Source organism: Podarcis liolepis, assembly GCF_965112155.1.
Source record: "Podarcis liolepis genome assembly, chromosome: 1".
In the NCBI taxonomy this organism is placed as follows: Eukaryota; Metazoa; Chordata; class Lepidosauria; order Squamata; family Lacertidae; genus Podarcis; species Podarcis liolepis.
In genome coordinates, this window is record NC_139554.1 from 13,224,574 (window position 1) to 13,248,476 (window position 23,903).

Here is a 23,903-nt window from a genome sequence, read left to right on the forward strand (position 1 = left end):
TTTTGTACTATTTTTCTTCTATGCAATTATCCCCAGCCCTTTCACGTGTTGTGCTTCCAGGCTGGCTCACTTACATTCAACAAAACGATAGAATATATATATATATATAAAATGAACACATACACAAAAGAGAAAACAGCGTATTAAAACAAAAGGAGACTCAATAGCATGAGAATAATAAAAAAAAGCTTGTTGCCTAGCACCAAAAAACGCACACACCAAGTATTGCATGTGATCTGTCAAGACAGCCCTCTTAGGGGAGAGTTTTCCAATGACTTTCCCCCCAGTTGCCCTCTGCCAAAACTCAGAGGATGGTCTCCATAAATGACCCAAAGTCTGGAGCTGCCAAGACTGGAACTGACAGTGCAGGAATCTGTATCCGCCCTGGGTGATGAACCATGAAACTGCAGGTTACAGCATCAGTCTAGGTCGGGGGGGGGGGCAAGGAATCTCCTGGCATGATTATCACGGGACTAAACACAGAGCTTTCGGGCAGCTGGCCATCCAAGCAGCATGTCCAGTCCTGTGATGCACACACTGGGAGACCTCTTCACTCCTGGGTCTAAGTAGACGCTGCTGCCAATGGTTCAGTGATCTACAGCCACAAAGAGACCCCAAGTCTATCTGATTGACTCTCAACAGCTCCTGACACCAAAGTATTCATTCAGGCTCTCCTTCCTTCTCCAACCTGGTAATCTTCAGATTCTTGGGTTTAAAAACTTTATGGGGAGGGGCGTTATTGGGTTGTTGTTGTTTTGATTATGTATTTTGTGGTTTTATATTCTGATTTTATTCTGTGAACTGCACAGAGATCTGCGGGTATAAGGAGGTATATAAATTCAATTACAGTGGTCCCTTGGGTTAAGAACTTAATTCGTTCTGGAGGTCCGTTCTTAACCTGAAACTGTTCTTAACCTGAGGTACCACTTTAGCTAATGGGGCCTCCCACTGCCGCCGCCATGCGATTTCTGTTCTCATCCTGAAGCAAAGTTCTTAACCCGAGGTACTATTTCTGAGTTAGTGGAGTCTGTAACCTGAAGCGTCTGTAACCTGAGGTACCACTGTAATAATAAATAATGACCTCTTACCATTGGCCATGCTGATTGTGACAGATGGGAGTTGTAGTCCTGCAAAATCCGGAGGACACCACTGTAGCCGTTGATAGCCTTTCCCTCCGTGAATTTCTCTCCCCTCTTTTAAAGGCCGTTTCACAAGAATGTGTGGAATCAAATGTATTTGAATTCTCTCTAAGAACACAAGTAGATCTCTGCTGGAACAGGCCAATGAACACCCTGTTCTCATAGCGGCCAATCAGATGCCCAGGGGAAGCCAACAAGTAGGACCCAAGTACAAGAACATTTGCCCCTCCTATGCTTTCTAGCAACTGGCATTCAGAAGCATTGCTGCCTCTGGCCAAGAAGGCAGAGCACTGCATTTATGGCTCGTAGCAATTTAATCACTTATCTTTCAGCTGGGGCAACCCAGTCAGTGGGTGGGATACAAATAATAAAACCCCTATATAGTGGTACCTCAGTTTACGAACTTAATCCATTCCGGATGTCCTTTCTTAAACCAAAACTGTTCTTAAAATGAGGCGCGCTTTCCCTAATGAGGCCTCCCGCTGCAGGTGCCCTTCCACCATTCAGATTCTGTTCTTGGACCGAGGTAAAGTTCTCAAACCAAGACATGGTTTCTGCTTTTGCGGAGTTTGTTAACCAAATCATTCTTAAACCGGACTGTTCTTAAACCGAGGTACCACTGTACTTCAACAGAAGTATAGTGTTCAGATTAAGGGAAGTAATAGTACTACAGTGGCACCTCAGGTTAAGAACTTAATTCGTTCCGGAGGTCCATTCTTAACCTGAGGTACCACTTTAGCTAATGGGGCCTCCTGCTGACGCAGCGCGATTTCTGTTCTCATCCTGAAGCAAAGTTCTTAACCTGAGGTACTATTTCTGGGTTAGCAGAGCCTGTAACCTGAAGCGTCTGTAACCTGAAGCATCTGTAACCCAAGGTACCACTGTACTCTATTCAGCCTTGGTCAGACCACACCTGTGCAGTTCTGGGCGCCACAATTTAAGAAGGATGTTGAAAAGCTGAAACGTGTGCGGAGGAGGGCAACAAAGATGATCAAGGGTCTGGAAACCAAGCCTGATGAGGAATGGCTGAAGGACCTAGGTATGTTCGGCCTGGAGAACAGGAGACTGAGAGGAGATATGAATATCTTAAGGGCTGTCACATGGAGGATGGAACAAGCTTGCTCTGGAGGGTAGGGCCCAAACCAATGGCTTCTAGTTGTAAGAAAGGAGATTCCAACTAAACATTTGCAAAAACTTTCTGAGTGAGAGTCAGAGCTGTTCAGCAGTGGAACCGTCTCCCTCGGGAGGTGGTGGACTCTCCTTCCTTGGAGGTGTTTAAGCAGAGGTTGGATGGTCATCTGCCATGGATGCTTTAGCTGAGATTCCTGCATTGCAGGGGGGTGGACTAGATGGCTCTTGGGGACCTTCCAACTCTACAATTCTATGAAAACCCTGATTTTGATTATTAACCTACAGAAACAGGTGATGGTTTCCTGAGACACCTCTTAGAAGAAAATCCTCTCCTCCAACCATAACAACTTTATTGCACACTCAACAGAATTCCCTACACCCCAGAAGTACTACTAACATGCACACCCCCAACCCCAACCCCCAGTAGGCAAATGAGAGGTTTCCCTGGAGGTCGCCTGGGGTGATCTTCCAACTTCTGCAGGCAGGGACACTTGATAGATCATTCCATTCTGCAGGGTACAGGTGCAACCTGTTATGTACTGAAGTTCTCACCCTGGGCCAGCAGGGGGATACTGTAGATAGTTATGCAAATAAGGGATCGAAACTGACCTTCAGTGATTGGATAGTTTTAGAAAATTGTTACAGTTACATTGTACTGGAGCTCTACTCCAGTAGAGCTGAACCCTTCAGTTCAGTTCTGTTCTGGCCTGTGAATAAACAAGAGCTGTTTGAAGAATCGCTGTGTCGTCTGATATGTTCACCCACAACTTAACACAACCCATCCTGTTCTTAAAAAAAACGAGAAGGGAAGAAAAGTCAGGCATGTTTTACAATGCGGTTTATTCTGAATCAATGGCACACGGCTCCTAGACATATTTGCTGCACCGCTGAGTTTCACAAACCGGTGGTTATTCTTTTTTCTCTGCGCGTGGGTTGGTGTGTGTGCTCTGCATATGCCATTCCTCGGGACTGATAATTACATTTCCCAGGATTATTGTTTTTGTACAAGTTTCACTGGCAGTTTGCAAAATGATGCATCTCAGTTCAGATGCTCGCAGCGAGAGCGTTTCTGCACTTGCCCACCGACTGTGACTTTTCCTCGGTGAGAACGTTACTGCTAATGATCAATTTAGATACAAAACCACAATAGATCCAGCTAAGGTGCTACATGCATGGAACAGGGTTAGCTCATGCAAGATGACTTCCCCTTCTCCCACCCTCTTGCCTCCTAAATCTGCTTTGGTGGTTTGGGTATAGGGTAAAGGGTATAGAACAGGTATAAAAGGTGAAGGTAAAGGACCTCTGGATGGCTAAGTCCAGACAAAGGCGACTATGGGGTTATGGCGCTCATCTTGCTCTCAGGCCAAGGGAGCCGGCGTTTGTCTGCAGACAGCTTTCTGGGTCATGCGGCCAGCATGATGAAACCACTTCTGGCACAACGGAACACCATGACAGAAACCAGAGTGCACAGAAACGCATGACTAAGCCGCTTCTGGCGAAACCAGAGCAGCACACATAAACGCTGTTTACCTTCCCGCCGGAGCGGTACCTATTTATCTACTTGCGCTGGCGTGCTTTCAAACTGCTAGGTTGGCAGGAGCTGGGACAGAACAACGGGAGCTCACCCCATGGCGGGGATTTGAACCACCAACCTTCCAATCAGCAAACTCAAGAGGCTCAGTGGTTTAGCCCGTAGCTCAGCCCATGTCCACAGAACAGGACTATTGGGGGGGGGGGAGAGGAAAAAAGAAAACCTTGTTGCATGATATTTCCCATGCACAAATGTCCCCACATGTGTTTTGGCAGCTATGATATTTCTGAGAGGGTCCAACTACCTTTTCCATAAGAAATGAGAATACTTTTTTTTAGCCAGAGTGCCACCTTCCCCCCATCCCCAGCAAACTTCCAGGGGACATATTGGGGCGGGGACAGACTCTGATGTAAAAGTGGGCAGAACAATGGCAGAGGTTGCTACATGCACACATCACAATCTATTGGAATACATTTTTTGTAAGTCATATTCCAGTAACTTTCTTTCAATACATTTTTCATTGAATGGCTGCATCTCATAAATATCTCAGAGTTGGAAGGGACCCCGAGGGTCATCTAGTCCCATCCCCTGCAATGCAAGGAATATGCAGCTGTCCCAGGGATCGAACCTGCAACCATGGCATTGTCAGCACTACTCCCTAACAATCTGAGCTATCTAGCTAAGTATTCTACTTTTCTTCCAAGGAGCTCAAGATAGCGAACATGGTTTCCTGCTTCTCCCTTTCACCCTCACAACCAGCCTGTGATTTAGGTTAGGCTGAGAGACAGTGATTGGTCCCTGGTCCCCTGGTTTGAGTTTCATGGATGAGTCCAAATTTGTTTTTGTTTTTTTTAAAAAAAATGATATTTATTGAAAAAAGAATTTTTTTAGAATTACAAAGAAATAAAAAGACAAAGTTACAAAGAAAAAAGACAAAAACAGAAAAATAAAAATAAAAAATAAAACCATCATTTTCAAATTCTCGAATTTCATTACCTTCTTTCCATGACCTCCTCCTCCTCCCATCTCTTGTATCTTGATTAATAATTGTCACAGCAAATCCTTTCCATAATTCATAGTATTCTGTCCTTACATTACCTTACTCTATTTTTACTCTTATTTTTACCAGCTTCTCATAACCATAACCTTTTTACCTGATTCTTTAAACATTTTTACAAGAGCCAAGTAATATCATTTCAACATTTTTCCAACGTTCATAAAACATTTCTGATAATAAAAAGAAAAAAAAAAGAATAACAAAGAAAAACAAATAAAAACAAATTTGAACTCTGGTCTCCCAGCTCCTATTGCGACAATTTGACACAACACTGACTCGCTGTTTGCGTGACCAGGCGGCGACAGCCCCAGCCCCCAGGGATCATAAGGAAGGAATAAAGACTCTGACAATGTTATATGGAATTCAAATTAGGCCACAACTTTATTAAACTTCTGAATGTAGGAAGACCTTGGCTTAGGCCTTGGGCATGTATCCCTCCCAGCCCCCTAGCTGGGGGGGGGGGGACTGGGGCTCATCAGGGTAAATGGTATATGGGGGTGATCTGTGAGACGTAAGTGCCAAGCCCATATCCCCGCATGCAGGGTAGTTCACTGACAACCTTTCAGTGTATGGCCACTGACACCCATATATATAACCCCTTTAAGAGGGGGACCCTGGAATTGCTGCCACAGGGGGGTGAGTCACCACTTCATGTCCCCCCCCCCCCATATAGGGAAGAAAAGACTAAAGGATTCCGCCCAAGGCCATAACCACCAAAGTTGTGAAGAATTGCTACGGGGAAGACAAAACCTGCCAATGCAGGAAAAATTCTTCCCGGTCCTTCAACAGCAACCAGTCAAAGACCACAGCAGTGCCCGCTAAACAGGAAGAAAAAGTTAACCTGCAAACAAGAAACAAAGGGAGGGTAGGCAGGGTGAATCTCCAGAGTCAACCGCCTGGCTATTGTCGGCTCTACCCCCTATAAATGGGGCTGGCCCCACCTCCCAGCAAGAAACTTGATTACCGTATTTTTCGTACCATAGGACGCTCTGTCCCATAGGACGCACCTAGTTTTTTGGGGGGAAATAAAGGAAATTCCCCCCCTTTATCCCCCCCCAAAGCAGGTTGGGGAACCAGGTCGAGGAACAGCGGGATGGCGGCGCTGCGCCTCCCTGCTGTCCCCCGAGCTTGTGGGGCTGGCCGATGTCTGCCCGGCGCGAGGGGCAGGCTGCTATCCACAGCGTGGAGAGCCCTGCGGGGAACTCCTGCAAGGATCCCCACACTGCGGATGACTGCCCGGCGCGAGGGACGCTCTGCTTCAGGGTGCCCCACCCGCTGGGCAGCAGGCTGCTATCCGCAGCATGGGGAGCCCTGCGGGGAACTCATGCAGGGCTCCCCACGCTGCAGATGTCTGCCCGGCGCGAGGGGCACTCTGCTTCAGGGCGCCCCTCGCACCAGGCGGCAGGCTGCTATCCGCAGTGTGGGGAGCCCTGCGGGGAACTCCTGCAGGGCTCCAACACGCTGCAGATGTCTGCCCGGCGCGGGGGCCGCTCTGCTTCAGGGCGCCCCTCGCACCAGGCGGCAGGCTGCTATCCGCAGCCTAGACATCCCTGCGGGACCTCCCGCAGTGCTGCCTAGGCTGCGGATGTGTTCCCGAAGCGCCAGGCACTCTGCTTTCAGTACGCCCGACGCTCCGGGAAGCAGGCTGCTATCCGCAGCCTAGACAGCCCTGCAGGACCTCCCACAGGGCTGCCTAGGCTGCGGATGTCTTCCTGAAGCCTGGAGAGCGAGAGGGGTCAGTGCGCACCGACCCCTCTCGCTCTCCAAGCTTCAGCAAAAGCCTGCATTCACCCCATAGGACACACCCAGATTTCCCCTTCATTTTTGGAGGGGAAAGAGTGCGTCCTATAGGGCAAAAAATAAGGTACTGAGGCTGGGCGTGAACCTCCCAAAATTAACACTGAGAGGCAAGCCAGCCCCTGTTTGCCAGCAAGCTCCCTGGGAACTGCAGCACCACATGCGATCCCGCAAAGGGCACCCACAATGTAAAGTGTGAGTGCTCATTATCACCCTGCTCCTTAATTTTAATGTATAGAATTCCAAAATGGTGCCCTGGACATCTCTACTGAAATTAATAGAGAAATAGAAACACATGGAGTGGGCAAAGGCAGACAACAACCTTTCCACCACAAGAGACCCTCTTTTGCCAATGGGTGTTAAGTTGTGGGTTGTTCTTTACTTATCCCACCATACCCGGCATTTTCAAGGCTGCCACCTGTCTTTATTCCTATTTACATTAGTGGAGACAGGAAATGGTATGATTGGGACATTGTGTATCTGGGCCCATTGATTAAAGTTGTTTCTTTAACCCTGTAGAGACCACCCTAAATGTGAACAGGCTGTAAAACCTTTCGTTCGGGGCATTCCATCCCCCACACCATGAAAACCATGAAATGATACTTCTGTGACCATCTTATCAGCTTCTGCAGCGACCGTTTTCTTTTCCTGCGATATTGCTTTGTAGTGTTACAAGGTGGAACATAATGCATTCAACTTTCCGTACAAACAAACATCTTCCTCTGGATCAATAAGAGCTGTGATACCCAATTGAAATTCCTGGCAGCAGAGCAAAAAAGCAAGTACCCAACGCTGAAATGAGTCCAATGCCACGTGAACAGCATGGCTCTTTCTAATGGCGCTGAGCACATGGTGGGAAGAGTCGCGCGCATACTAATTTTACAATGCCTGGAACAGACAGGCAAATCGAGCTTGATTTTGGGGCAGCAGGTTCTAAGAATGTGAGGGTTGGGGAACTTGCTTCCTTTTATTTGGAAACATCAGTCCGTGGAAAGCTTTGGTTCACAGTCAGCGATATGAACTGCACAAGCCCTTCCTGGGATAAGTGATGATGAGTCGTCCAACAGCAGGGCTGGATTAACTGTTACACAAAGTACTCCACAGCACAGGTCCTTAGATAAACCAGCAATCCTGCTGTCAGCCCATTAGCTGGCACTTCCCTGTGTCAATAGCGCCTAAGTCTAGCTTTTGGAATGGACTTTCCTTTCAAATCCAATGTAAGCATAAAGGCGCCAAGGGACACAGTGGCCGTGGTCCAGCCTGGATTTAAGCAAAGCTTGCTGGGCCCAAATGTCAGGCAAGGTGTTTTGTGTTTTGCGGAAGATTTCTGGAACAGAACAGGATCTGTGACTCGCTGCATTATTCCACTTTGTATACTCATCAGCCTATGTTCCATAAAATAGTGATCCATAGCAAAAGAATAACAAAACTTCTACTGTAACTCCCACTCCTCCCTTCAACACTCACCTGGCTTACATAAGAACTTAAGAAGATCTGGCCGGATGAACCCAATGGCTCTACTAATTACATACCCCCCAACATTCCCCTGGCGAAAATCGGGACACATGTCTTCCGGTAACACACTCTCACAGGGCCAGCTGACTCATGAGAGAGCGTGGTACCACTGCAAGCGCTAGCACCGGCTGCAAGCGCCGGCTCCTCCTCCTCCTCCCTGAACTCAGCAGTGCCAGTGCTGAAAAGGCCCTGCCTGAACACTGCTGTGAACATCTTTCCCGAGTGTTCACATTCCGTTCCTTCAAACAGCTTAGCAAACAGGTGGTTGTTCTCTGCCTTCATGGACATTAATGCTTCTGAATGCCAGATGCGGGAAACCACAAGATAGGAGGTGTCGGGCACAACCCAGAGTCTGTGTCTTCCACAGTTACTATTCAGAGGCATAAAGGAGAATGGAATAATATCCCAATATTAACTTGGTTTATTATTTTTATTATTTTTATTATTTTTATTATTTTTATTATTTTTATTATTTTTATTATTTTTATTATTTTTATTATTTTTATTATTTTTATTATTTTTATTATTTTTATTATTTTTATTATTTTTATTATTTTTATTATCATCATCATCCACCCATCTGGCTGAGTTTCTCCAGCCATTCTGGGTGGCTTACAGCCTATCTAAAAATATAATAAAAACTTCAAGCATCAAAAACCTCCTGATAAAAGGCTGCCTTCAGCTGTCCTCTAAAAGTTGTGTAGTTCTTTATCTCCTTGACATCTGATAGGAGGGCGTTCCACAGGGAGGGCACCACTACTGAGAAGGCCCTCTGCCTGGTTCCCTGTAACTTCACTTCTCACAGTGAGGCAACCAGCAGAAGACCCTCGGAGGAGGACCTTGGTGTCTGGGCTAAGCGATGGGGGTGGAGACGCTCCTTCAGGTATACTGGGCCAAGGCTGTTTAGGGCTTTAAAGGTCAGCACCAACACTTTAAATTGTGCTGAGAAACATACTGGGAGCCAGTGAATATGGTCAGGCAGCCAAGTGGTCAGGTCATTGCTCCCCCCTCTCAACCTCCAGTAATTATGTGTGTTTTTACAGACCTTCTGGGTGACAAGAGCCCCAAAGCATCAATCAAATCTCTGGTGGGTCACCATACATGCTTGGCAACTTGTGTTTGTCTTGTTAGGTCAGAACTTGCAGATGCCCGATTCATCTGAAATCCACAGATCTATTTACTGATGCATTAATATTTATTGTACAATCTACAGCCATGAAATCTTGTTTCACAGGAACACCGCCCTCCACTGCAGTAGATAATGAGATTACACAGCTCAGAGTAGAAGCTTGTCACCTTCTTTAATGATCTCCTTTATGTCACCGACAAGGTGGAAACACCTGCATTCTTCCACCCTCCCACCTTTCCGCTGTCTTCCGAGCTGCAATGAGGAGCCCAGAATCCAGTGCGAACAATTTGCTACTGCTGACACACATACTTGAAGCAACGTGTTGCGAGAATTCATGATGACTTCATGATCTGTCACTTGTCATGGCACAGGCAGGGGCAATCTAGCACCTTTGGCATGTGCAACAATGAACTGCGCCTGAAACAGGAAGGTGCAGAATGAATTCTCACACCTGTGGTTAGCTTATTTCCAGAGTAAAATAGCCATGACTTTTCACATAAGTCTTTATCATCAGGGCTGCATCTAATAGGGATGGAAGGATCACTTGATTTCTGGTCCATAACAAATGCACATGTTCGTTTATCTGTTCTACCCCATTTTTGCATTAATCTGCATTAAAGAAAATACTACATGAAAAATTGTATTTAAGCATCTATTTAAATACGTATCTTATAAAAATTGTTTTAAAATAGGTGTTTTATTGCAATCTCTAAATAAACCACCATCAAACTGTTCAAAGCTATTTAGAACTATGAGGGAGTTGCAACTAGGAATGGGGCACAGGGAAGATTTAGGGCTGTGCAAGCAATGAACAGGGCTGGGCTTTGGGAAGGAGACAAGAGGCCCTGACAGAGTCCTAGAGTCCTCTGCCTTCTTCCCAAAGCCTAGTCAAGTGCGTTTCTGGCTTTGGGAAGGAGGTGGGAGGGCTTTAGGACTATGCAAGAGCCTCAAGCCTCCTTGCAAAAGCTGGGTACCTCCTTGCCCAAGGACTGGGGGTGGCACCAAATTTTGACCTGTAGTCTACCACTGTGGGGAGGAATTCTATTCTGTTCACCTGTTTATTGTGAAGCTACACAATTCACAGTAAAATTCACATGTAAAAGAGTTCTAGGGGGTCTTAGCATGAGTCAACAGCATGGTGCAGCAGCAAAAAAGCTAATGCTATTCTAGGCCACATCAACAGAAGTTGTCCAGATCAAGGGAAGTAATAGTACTGCTCTGTTCTGCCTTGCTCTGACCACACCTGGAATACTGTGTCCAGTTCTGGGTGCCACAATCTAAGAAGGATATTGACAAGCTGGAAATTGTGCAGAGAACAACCAGGATGATCAAGGGTCTGGAAACCAAGCCTGGTGAGAAATGGTTGAAGGAGCTGGGTATGTTTAGCCTGGATAAGAGGAGATTGAGAAGATAGCCATCTATCTTGGATTAGAAACTGAGAAACTGAAACTGGCTGATCCCTCCTTCCCCCCAGCAACAAAATATTGTAGGGTAGAGTTTTCATGTTCAGGATTCTGGGCACTCCATTCCATCTCCCCTGTTCCCCACTATCTCCCTCAACAGTCGGTAAATATTCCATGTACAGTGGTACCTCGGGTTACAGACACTTCAGGTTACAGACTCCGCTAACCCAGAAGTAATACCTCGGGTTAAGAACTTTGCTTCAGGATGAGTACAGAAACCGCGTGGCGGCAGCACAGCGGCAGCAGGAGGCCCCATTAGCTAAAGTGCTGCTTCAGGTTAAGAACAGTTTCAGGTTAAGAACAGACCTCCAGAATGAATTAAGTTCTTAACCCGAGGTACCACTGTACATATCTTTATTAATGTACTTCTGTATCTCCTGCTTCTATCAAGGGCAATGTAGATATATAAATAAGAAAACTAAGAAAGAAAAACTGGTGCAAAATATAATGGAGTGAAATATATTCCCAGAAAGTGATGTTACACCATTAACATAGCAAATTCGGAGGTGAATTTGTGCATACTTTGTATAATCCTGAACCTTTGCATTTCCCTTAGGGTTGTCATATTTCAAGAAGTAAAAATCCGGACCCCCCCCCACCCAAGTTGTTGAGCTTCTTTTCACGAAAACGCCAAAACCCCCGCAGTTTCTCAGTTTACTTGGCAATCCAGGACGTACGGCAGCCCTAATTTCCCTTGACTTTTGGTAGCTTCTGTTTTTTCGAGTTCCATGCAATTTCCCCAGTGCTGAGAAACAAATAACTTGGTTTTCATGGCTCTGAAATACCAATAGCAATGGCTGCCTGTGTAAACTGCACCGAGCTTCCCTCAGTTTCAGGTTAAGAACAGACCTCCGGAACGAATTAAGTTCTTAACCCGAGGTACCACTGTATAATAATAATAATAATAATAATAATAATAATAATAATAATAATAATTTATTTGTACCCCGCCCATCTGGCTGGGTTTCCCCAGCCACTCTGGGCGGCTTCCACAGAAACCAAAAAACACTAAAATATCATACATTAAAAGCTTCCCTGAATAGGGCCGCCTTAAGATGTCTTCTGAATGTCAGGTAGTTGTCCATCACCTTGACATCCGATGGGAGGGCATTCCACAGGGCGGGCGCCACCACCGAAAAGGCCCTCTGCCTGGTTCCCTGTAGCTTCGCTTCTCGCAATGAGGGAACCGCCAGAAGGCCCTCGGCGCTGGACCTCAGTGTCCGGGCAGAACGATGGGGGTGGAGACGCTCCTTCAGGTATACTGAGCATCCTCAGTACTCACTGGGCAGTTTGGGTTCTCCACCCTCAGGTTTTCCCTTGGGAATTTTGTTTTTCTTCTCCCCCCAAGCCTGCTGTCTAACATTTGTGTTTGAATGGCCCCATATTTAAGTATTGGCACATAAAGAACTGAGATCACTATTGATATACATTGTGATGGCAATGTGTCCATCCATCTATATAAGAGAGTAAATGCTCAGTGATATTGTCAGACCACTGTGCCTTTCAAGAAAATCAGGGGTAAAGGAAGCATGTTTTTGAGCATGCTCAAATGAGGAAGGATAATACGTGCCTCGCGTGAGACAGTGGACAAAAGCAGAAAAAAACTCTCCTGACTGAACAGAGTGGTTGTCTTTTCAATTATAGATGAAAAGGTGAATATAACTCTGAAGGGTCGGATGCATTCCTGGGAAAGTGTGAGAAAGGAACCACTTAAAAACAAGCAGAAAAGTCTAGTAAACGATGATTTAAAGGGGAACATAAATATATGGAGAGTGGGAACAAGGAAGAAAATTCAAGGTGGATCAATGGAGTAACGCTATTAACTTAAGCAAAATGTCACCGTAACAGCAGAGATCTGTTATCGTGGTAAGAAAATTGCTGCATTTCATCAGCGGCTGGCTGTTGACCGCAGTAGAAATAGCACCAGAGAGAACTGGCTGACCAGTTATGAAGAAACTTATTGATTATTTCCTTATTATTATTTATTAAATTTCTACACCAACTTTCATCCAAGGATCGCAGGGCGGTTTACGACTGCACCTTTTCTTCTCCAGAAGATATCCCGCAAGACAGTACAGGTTTAGGACCAGAGTTTTCCTACTCCTAATGGGACACCTTCCCAGGTGGATGAGCCCCATCTGCCTAACTTACTGAGGATTTGAGACCCATTGGCTTTCCTCACGTGGTTTAGCCGGCCAGTTGAAGCTGTGTCCCGGCTTGTGGCTACTGTAGCATGCTGACAGCTTCTAGGAGCCAGAGGTGAGAGCTAAGGGCAGGTTGGGGACCAAAGGCAGACAAACTACTTCAGATACCTTTCTGTTAGGTATGTTTGGGACTACAATTCCCACCATCCCTGACCACTGGTCCGGTTAGCTAGGGATGATGGGAATTGTAGTCCCAAACATCTGGAGGGCCAGAGTTTGCCTATGCCTGGTTTATTGTTTTTGTACATTGCTTTCAGTTTTCCCTTTTTTACAATCAAGTGGCATACAAATTTCATGACATAACTAAATAGAAAGAGCAAATGAATAAATATTTGGGACCGTCTTTCAATGAAAAGAGGAGACTAAGAGGAGATTATGAGAGCCATCTTCAAATATCTCAAGGGCTGTCACATGGAAGATGGAGTAAACTTGTTTTCTCCTGCTCTGGAGGGTTGGACTTGAACCAATGGCTTCAAGTTATGAAATATACTTGGAGTCGAGAGTGGATTTCATGCTCTTTATTCAGCTCATAGTGGTGAGGAGGAATAGAAGTTCCCCCAGAATGTCTGCTTGATATACATTATTTACACAATGGGCCCCATGAGATTGGCTAATTCTGGGATTATCCTGTAGGCTAATCAGGTTGCAGATTCACTTCCACCTGGAGCTGGATTAGGTGGCTCCTGTGGACCAATCAGACTGCTGCATTCTGGACCCTATTGTTCTAGAACCAATCAGACTGCTGCATTCTGGATCCTATTGTTCTAGGACCAATCAGACTGCTGCGTTCTGAATTCTATTGTTTTAGGGCCAATCAGACTGCTGCATTCTGAATCCTATTGTTCTAGGACCAATCAGACTGCTGCATTTTGGATCCTATTCAACTCAGTACATAACAAGTTACATGAAAGCAGATTCCGACAAAACATCAGGAAGAACTTTCTGAGGGGAGGAGCTGCTCAACAGTGGAACGGTCTCCCTTGGGAGGTGGTGAACTTGTCAGCATCGCCCTTGAGCCAGTGCCACCAACTGGACTCATCCACTCAGCCCTGACTGGGCTAGGCGAGCTGGGTAGGGTAGCACTTCCAGAGACCACCTTCTGCACAGGAACAGGTCAAAGTGCTGTGGACTCACAGCTTAGAGTTGTGAGCACCGGATTCACTCCCACAAGAAGACAGTCATCGCACAGCAGAGTACAGCAGAGTCTAGCAGAGTATATAAACAACTTGGAGAGCAGCTCTGTAGAATATCTTCTTTATTCTATAACTACAACTATAATACAACTATATATAGAGCTAAATAGGTCTAAGTATAAATGAATGCTGAAACGCACTGAGTGTCTGCAGCTGCTCTTAGCAGCAACCTTATCTAAACACACAATCTCTCTCTAACACTCTCTCTCTCCGACACACTGACTGACTCTTTGATGTGGTGCTGGAGCAGAATAAGTAGAGAGCAGAACACGCCTCCTCCTCTCTGGAAAATCAGCAGACTCCTCAGGAGATTCTTGGATATGGGAGGGGTGAAATCTCCTCAGAACTGTCCTTCCTCGGAGGTTTTTAAACAGAGGTTGGATGGCTGTCATGGCTGCTTTAGAGGGGGTTGGTCTAGATGACCCTTAGGTCCCTTCCAACTCTACAATTCTATTATTTGTTTCCCAAATTAGTGAATTGGTTGGAAATGAAGGGGATACAATCGTGATCAAATATATCTTGAAGGTTATCTTGAAGGAAGGCTGAATCATGGAACATTAACCTATTAAACACTTTCTGTTCAGTAATGGCTCCAAACAACCATGGATATGATTATAATGCACTTATCTCGTAATCAAAATGCCGCTTGCTCTCATTACAAACATTTGCGTTATTGCTCTCGAAGAACCTCAGAGAATCAACCCAATTACAAAATCCCTGTGAGTAATGTCTCCTTTGTAGTTGTCAAAGTCAAGATCCAGGTAAAATCAAAACTGGTACTCTAATAAAAATGAAATCAATCATGTCACCATAATTGGAAAGCAGTAATAAAAAGTAATTGGGTTTAATACATAATTTAGATCGTTACTTGTTAAGTTAATGCATTCTGCTTAGTGTGTGAAAAAATTATTTATCTCACATACAGTTGAGCATTCATTTGTTTTTTTAATGGAACGCACTTGAATTGACTTTAATAAGAGCAGTTTGTTAAATCAGATTTTGAATGGGCACATAGATTTGAAGTTCATATGTTAATTCTGGACATGATATACTCAGCACTTACAGCCGCGTCTTAAAGTCACCAGATTTATTCTCTCCTGAGATTTAGTATTCATTGTTGTCTTATATTACAGAAATTAAATTGGTTTTCTCTGGTGTCTTGATGTGAAGCAATTTGCCTTATGATTATTTTATTTTGAAGCAATAAAAGGACTTGATTGGCTGCCGCAGCATCGATCACCTTTACTAGATATCAGTCTTTTTATTTGCATTACTGTACCAGCCCAGTTCAGAAGAAGTTGGCCGTGCATATTCTGTCTTTGCAGGCAATTACATAGGGCTTGAACCCAAAAACTTCTGACCTATACAGTCTTTGATGCTTCAAACAGGTGATGGAAAAAATCTTCATGGAAATTCATCAGCATTTGGGTATGAATTTCTCCTAATAAACTATTTTTTTATGCCAATTTGATCAATATACACATTTCTCCAAAGCGATAGCTCAGTTGGTGGAGTGTGAGTCTCTTAATCTCAGGGTTTTTTGCATTGCAGGGGGTTGGACTAGATAAGGGGTCAGCAAACTTTTTCAGCAGGGGGGCGGTCCACTGTCCCTCAGACCTTGTGGGGTGCAGGACTATTTTTTCGGGGGAGGGGGGTAATGAACGAATTCCTATGCCCCACTAATAACCCAGAGATGCATTTGAAATAAAAGCACACATTCTACTCATGTAAAAACACCAGGCAGGCCCCACAAATAACCCAGAGATGCATTTGAAATAAAAGCACACTTTCTACTCATGTAAAAACACGCTGATTCCTGGGCTGTCCGCGGGCCGGATTGAGAAGGCAATTGGGCCTTAGTTTGGCTACCCATGGACTAGATGATTCTCATGGTCCCTTCCAACTCTACGGTTCTATAATTCTATTAGTGAGAATAATATAAAATGCATTATATTGGTGGAAGTGACTTTCACAAATGTTTGTAAGTACCCACTGATGAATTTTTGTGAGGTTTTTTTCCCTCCTAAAGAAATTGCAAAACAAATAGAAATATGGAGAACTGAAAACGAAAAGGAGAAAAGGAGAAAAACTGAAATTGACAGTTACAGATAGGTAGCCGTGTTGGTCTGCCATAGTCAAAATAAAAAATTCCTTCCAGTAGCACCTTAAAGACCAACTAAGTTAGTTCTTGGTATGAGCTTTCGTGTGCATGCACACTTCTTCAGATACGCTGAAACAGAAGTTGCCAGACCCTTCTATATACCCTTCTGTATTACAGTCGTTAAGAGTCGTCAACAGGCTCATCTCAGCTATCTGCCAATCTCCCATTCCCACCACCCTTCTGAGTAATACCCCTCCCCACCTTCTCACTATAAAGAAGGGTCTGGCAACTTCTGTTTCAGTGTATCTGAAGAAGTGTGCATGCACACGAAAGCTCATACCAAGAACTAACTTAGTTGGTCTTTAAGGTGCTACTGGAAGGAATTTTTTATTTTGAAATTGACAGATTTGTCTATATCTACCCTACCATCACTAAGCTATAAGGCTCACTTCTGCAATTATGAACCAGCTCTGTAACCCTTTTTTTTTTTTTTTGGAACATTAAGATTCCACAATTCCAGCCATTTCTGCTGCAAGATATACATATTAATATGACAAACCCACATAAATAAACATACTGTCTGCTGCCAACTGTCCAGCATCCCCAGAGAAGCTGCTGGCTTATTCAAATATATGACAGATGCACTGAAGTTAACCTAACTACAGCCATGGGAAGGGAAGTACAATGGAGAGAAATGAAGCGTCCTCTCCTAGCTTAGCCTGAGGTCAGAACCTGTCATTAGGGTCTAGTGACTTTCTCCTTCTCCCAGAGGGATGGCTATCAGCTTTCAGCATTCCCAGATCTTTGCTTGTCTTGTCTTCCCCCTCACACCCTCAATCATTTCAGGTGGCTAAAAGAAATCAAGCAAAACACAAAACAGTGCTCAGAAATATGAGAAGAGTTCTTCTCAGTTAAGACACTGTGGACAAAAGTAAAATAAATAAAATCGGTAAGAATTTGCAATGGAAAAACTACCTAGAATCTGAATTTTAAGCAGAAACTGTTGATAATTTTATGAATGTTTTCAAGAATGCTCAATTCCCCTCCCTTTTCGGTTACTGCTATGTACTGAGCTGGGATCCTAGAACAATAGGCAGGTAGGATTCTAGAATGCAACAAGCTGATTGGCCTGCAGGAGCAGACCAATCAGACCTCAGGAGGACGTTGATTAGCCTATTAGGTTGGCAGGATCCTAGAATGCAGCAGTTGATTGGCCTGCAGGAACAGCCCAGTCAGGCTCTAGGAGGGAAGCAGAGTCAGCCAATCACAAGGGACCCATTGTGTAAATTATGTATATAAAGCCTGAGGTTTGGAGGGAAATGAATTCGCTCTTACAAGCTGCACTAAAGAGCATGAAATCACTTTGTGACTCTGAGTATATTTCAGTTACATTCAGAATTCCTGGCAAAAATGCTGTCTTGCACATATGGTTTGCCCTCAGTGCCCTCTGTGATGTCATCACACTTAACATTGTGACTTCATTCACCTGGCTTCCGCAGAAGCCCGGCCCTGAAAGACGCATGCTCCAATTTTCCTCTGCGGCATGTTGGAGGGTTTACAAACCAGCTCCCCCAGCTTGGGGGTAGGGGGTTAACTTTGACAGAAGGGCCGAACCACCCACCTGCCAGTCCCCTGATGCCATCACAATGTCAGATGATTGACAGATGGGTGGCCCCCACCCCTGTCAAAGTTAGCCCACAGGGTGGGCGATAGGAGATAAAGATACAGTCCTGCTGGGCCAAAAGGTTTCCCTAAAGGTAAAGGTAAAGGGACCCCTGTTCATTAAGTCCAGCTGCGGACAACTCTGGGGTTGTGGCGCTCATCTTGCTTTATTGGCCAAGGGAGCCGGTGTACAGCTTCCGGGTCATGTGGCCAGCATGACTAAGCCGCTTCTGGTGAACCAGAGCAGCGCACGGAAACGCCGTTTACCTTCCCGCCGGAGCAGTACCTATATATCTACTTGCACTTTGACGTGCTTTCGAACTGCTAGGTTGGCAGGAGCAGGGACTGAGCAACGGGAGCTCACCCCGTTGCGGGGATTCGAACCACCGACCTTCTGATTGGCAAGTCCTAGGCCTGGTTTAACCCACAGCGCCACCTGCGTCCCTACCCCTGGACTATACATTGAAGAACAGGACTTCTTTACTCCAGTGTGTGTACAGCTCCAGTAAAGAATATGGCTTTATTGAGCACCAAAGTTTGCTCCCCCCGTTTTTGTCCTGTTCTTTTGAGGGGTTCCTCTACTCGTTCTCCAGCAATACTGAGCAACGAGGAGTTTCCTGCTTTTCATTTAGCAAATCCTAAAGCTCAAGGCCCTACAGTCTCTCTCTCTCTCTCTCTCTCTCTCTCTCTCTCTCTCTCTCTCTCTCGTTCAGCTGCTGGCAGAATTCCAGCTGCCTTTTGTACAAATGTTTCTGTGCTCATTGTCCTTGTTTATCAAAGATGAAGGAATTGCTTTATGTTGTGTGTGCATCAGGCTGTACTTTTGTTTATGCACTTGATAGATTCCAGTGAGTTTCAAGAAAGAGATTAATTTTACTTATTCCTCCGTATGATCATTAGAAAAGCTTTTAATGAACACAGTAAAAACCCAACTAATTATCACAATGGCATTTAACTCTAAATAAAATTGACAGGAGGCACGCGCACGATACATATAATTTTGCACGTTTTATTAAAATGCATTTATCACTTTATTCTCCCAGAATAACTGATTGTATTATCTATGATAATTTCACTAATATTTTTCTTTCTGTTTAATATTTAAGTGGAGTTTACTGATATTAAAGTCATAATGCATTTAATGGAAATTACCTTGCATTCTAATTACTTTTCTTAGTGAAGGATGGTAAATAGAATAATCTAGTTATGCTTGTTGTGGATGAAACCACAGAAATATTTAATGAATATCTTCTCTGGGGGAAATGCCATATTTACTACTTTGGTGTTGTTGTTTTAAAAAAAAACCTTCTAGAATATCCCCAGTAGATGTAGAGAAGTGAAGGATATCCAACCCAATTCAGCTACGGTACTGCATTCAAGACTGTTTTGGTGCAAAAAGTGAAGGGCAAGATGGCGCCTTCTCTTAATTCCATGTTCAGGAAATGACTGGACTAGCAGCTGATAGGAATAGCATCCTTGGTCACAACTGAGACAGCAGGCCAGATTAGAAGGCTCTAGAGAGGTCCCATGACACCAGAGGGGAATTGTTGAGGACTCCAAGTTGAGGACCATGTTCTACTTCCACTCTGGTTGCTTCTGAACACCAGTTTCTGGAGGGTAGAGTTCTGTTGAGCTCAGGTTTTGCTTGCCAACTTCCCATGGCATCTGGTTGGCAGCTGGGCAACTAGGACTCTGGACTGGATGAGCATGGGGTGGAATGGGGGCAGCCAGATCTCTTGGCCAACGGTGACTGGCCCTGATCACAACCCATTATGGCAGTGGGGCCAGCTTGGGATTCAGTGGATCCCAGGTTAGCTCAGCCCTGCCCTATCCTCAGAAAGCACATACCCATCAACTGCCCCAGAAAAACAGGGGAATCCCATTTCCCCCCACGAGAGAATGGTAGCCATTTGGGGCACCTTGCCTTCACATGATATTGGGCCAATATCTAAACACCCCCCCAAAAAAGTTGTTTTTTTCAGGTACATGATTTCATGTGCTGCCCCCAAATGTGCATTTTGAGTGCAGTGTCCAAAAATAGCACTTTTCCCAGGTCTGCGATTCATGCAGGTCATATGACTTGCACTGGATTTCAGACCGAGAAGATGGTGTCCCTGATTTTGGCCATGTCATGCTGGAGGGTATGAAAGCGCTGTTTCAGTGAATGGGATAGGGGCATCAATGGAGTCACAGATTGGCATCAATGGAGTCACAGATTGGCATCAATGGAGTCACAGATTGGCATCAATGGAGTCACAGATTAGCATCAGTCTATAGGCAGAGGCTGATAGAAGGCCAACTGATCTGAGCAAGGCAGAGGAACGCTTCCACCAAACCAGTTCAGATAGCTCTGTTTGTAAAGCTCTGTGTAAGCTTCTCTCCTTTTCGGAAGTTACACGGTTCTGCAGAAAGCTACTGAATATGTTAACTAAGGGCTTAACCAGAACATCTGAGAAAAGTTTTATAATATTCTGTGGAAAGCCCACCTGGGCCAGGAGATTTATTCCGTCTGAGTTTTTAAAATTACATTTATAACTTCCTGAGTTCTAATTAATTTATTCCACTCAGCAGCAGCAGCTTATAACCCTGGGAAGATCTAAAGACCTCAAATCATAATTAATATTAGATAGTTTTGGCTTTTTCTGAAGAACAAGAATTGTAATTTTATTCTTCCAAGGCCTCCGTAATCCTCTGAGTAGCTAGCAGTGTTTTCCCTTGATTTGGGTTCGAAGGAAGGAAACTGCAACCGCTGTCCTTTTCCTGTTGCTGATAATACATACAAAATGCAGTTCGTTGGATTTATTTATTTCATAAAATTTATATATCGCTTGAATGTACACCGACAAACAAACATACCTCAAAGCAGTTTACGAAAAGAATAAAACAATGAAATCATCCACTTTAAAATAATAAATAATAATAAAATTTTATTTATACCCCGCCCTTCCCGGTTTAAAAACCGGGTTCAGGGCAGCTAACAGCAAATATAAAACGTTTATCGAAATACGATTTAAAAACAGCATAAAATACAACATAAAATGCAGCATCAATATCAATAAAATTAAAAAATTCAGGGATCATTTTTTTTTTGGGGGGGGGGGAGGAAAAAAGGGGGGGGAACCCAATCAGTAGACATCAAATGATCACTAGGGTTAACTAGCCAAGTTGGTCCTACTAGGGCCAGCAAGGAGACCAGGGAAGAATTTAAATGTGGGATCCCAGAAAGGGTTTTTTCATAGAAGAGGAAAGGGAAAAGGGAATAGAGGATCAGGCTAATTCAAATTGAAGGCCCTGTGGAATAGCTCTGTCTTACAGGCCCTGTGGAAGGAGATCAAGTCCTGCAGGGCCCTGGTCTCATGGGACAGAGCATTCCACCAGGTCGGAGCCATGACTGAGAAGGCCCTGGCCCTGGTGGAGGATAGTCTGGCTTCCTTAGGGCCTGGGACCTTTAGGCTATTATTATTCATGGACCTTAGGGTCTCTGCAGGACATACCAGGAGAGGCGGTCCCGTAAGTACGAGGGTTAAAAACAACGATTTAAAAACAACGAATTAAAGCCTTAAAAAAAACCCCAACAACTAGCAAGGGAATGGAGTGGCAAGAAGCAGCTCTATCCTGAATTGCTTCCAAAGACCATTTGTTGGCTGCAGGTTGTTCATAGGCACCTTAATGCATAATCCTGTATAAATTAGCTCTGAAGTTATTTCGGTTGAAAGCTGTGAAATGCTGCAAGAGGTTCAGAGAGCAGAAACACAAGAATGGGTCTTTCCTGCAGTGGCTCCGTTTGTGGAATGCTTTAATCAAGGATAATGATGACATAATTTAGGCGCCAGGCATAAACATTTATCTTCTCCCTAACCTTTGGCTAATTAAACCATCTATGGACTTTTAAACTGGGGTGGGGGTGGGGGGTGGTATTTTTTTTGTTTCTTCCTTTATTATTATTATTATTTTTTTGCGTTTTTATATTGTAAACCACCCTGTGGCCCTTACATCAAGGGTGGTGTCAGAGCTGCTTGAAGATCCTAGCTCACAGAGGATCACGCTAGCCAGCGATCATTAAGTAAAAGTCTTTATTGAGTTACAGTTTCCATTCTCACGCTGCTGCGCGCAACTCTACGTCTAGTAGCTAGATCGGCGAAGCTCCGTCTGAGTCTCCGCCCCGTGTGCACCAACTTAATATCCTAGCCCGGCTCCACCTTTTCCGCCTGACTGTCCTCCTCTGGGTCCCTCTACCCCCCGGGGTCTCTTCCTTCCGGGATTCTTCTGACGCTGACCCCCCGGACCCTCCTGTCTCCTTGCGCCGGGCTTTAGGACCTGGCTCCCTTTCCGGGCTGCTTACTGCGCCACCTTCCTCTGCATTTGAACTTGGCGCGCGCGCCCAACCTTCCACTTTCCGCTTAACCGTTTCTTCGCTCCCCGATGGAGGTGTGGCCACTCCTGACTCGTGCCCTCCCTCCTGTGGTGAGCTGCCAGCGCTTGCCCCCTGGCTCCTTTCCTCTTCCCTGCTCTCTGGCGGTGACGCTGGTCCCGATTTCCAACTGCTCTCCTCTGAGTCCCCTCTGGCTCTATCTTCCTGGGGTGCCCCCCTAGACTCCCCCCTTGCCCTGGCCACTGGTGCTCCTTTCTGTGAATCCTCTGATTCACTGGAAAGACTCGGAGATCTCGGGTCGTCGTCATCACTCATCTTTTCTTCTGCCTCCTCCCCTTCGCTCTCTGTTTCCTCCCTTGCCCTTGCCTCTGCTCCTAAACCCCTGACATCCATCCCCCCCTCGAAGCCCCCCATTCCCCCCTCCCCTCCTTCCGGTGCTGGAGCTGGGTGCTGCTGTTGCAAAGGGACGAACGTCGGATATCGTTCGCTTCCCGTGGCGGGTCTCCATCTGAAGTCTCCCGGGTCTTCCTCCCTGCTCTCGTCGACGACGGTCACCTCCGCTTCCATCTCTGTGCCGCCGTGCTCGAAACCAGGGTCGTCCCCGAAAATGTCCATGTCCGTCTCTCCCTCACTTCCTCCTGGCGGCGTTGCTCGTCCTGAGCATTCCAGCCACTTTCTGCGGAACTGCTCCTCTGGCCTATCGTCCCACCAATACAAGGGTTCTGATGCAGATCCCGAGGGTGACCCCTCCGGGGAACGGACGTCTCGTGTCGGGTCCTCGTCCGAGTCGAACCCCCGGAACGTGCTGGCCGAAAGCGTGGGCGTGAAAAGCCAGTCGTCGAAAAAGTCTGCTGGCATAGGTCTATGTGGGAAGAGGACATGAAACTCGTCTTTGAGCAGAGGTTCGTCCAAGGCGTAGCCCGGCACCCAGCTGTTCGCACTGGCCGGGGTGCCCTCCTTGGCGAGAAAGTATTCTACCCCCTCTTCCCCCCATCTGGAGTCCAAAATCTCCGTGACTTCGTTGATGCGCTCCTTCTGTGCCACTCCCGCGTGCCCTGTTCTGTCTCTGACCGGACTCGGCGCCGTTCCGGGTTCCTGGAACCTGTGCGGTGCCTTGTAGGGAGTGAGCACCGATCTGTGGAATACCGGATGCATTCTGGAACCCTCCGGAAGTGCCAGTCTGAAAGCTACCGGGTTGACCTGCTCTTCGACTTGGTAGGGCCCCAGTTGTTTATGCCCTAGTTTCTTCTTGGCCAACGACCTGGCCGGCACTGCGTGGGCTGCTAACCAGACCCAGTCTCCCACGTGGAGCTCTTCGCCAACCCTTCTGTGTTTGTCCGCTTGTACCTTGTATGCGTGCTTGGCCAGCTCCAGGTGGCGCCTCAGCTGATCGTGGACTTCCTGCAGCTCCGACGCGAATGCATCTGCTGTCTGCGGCTCCCCCTCCCCCATTCTTTCCAGTCCCGGGAAGGTTCTGGGGTGCCTCCCGTTGTTGGCGAAGAACGGCGTGACCCCCGTGGAGACGTGTTTCGTGTTGTTGTAGGCGAACTCGGCAAGCGGCAGGTAATCCACCCACGTCGCAGGCTGTTGATTTGCATAACATCTCAGG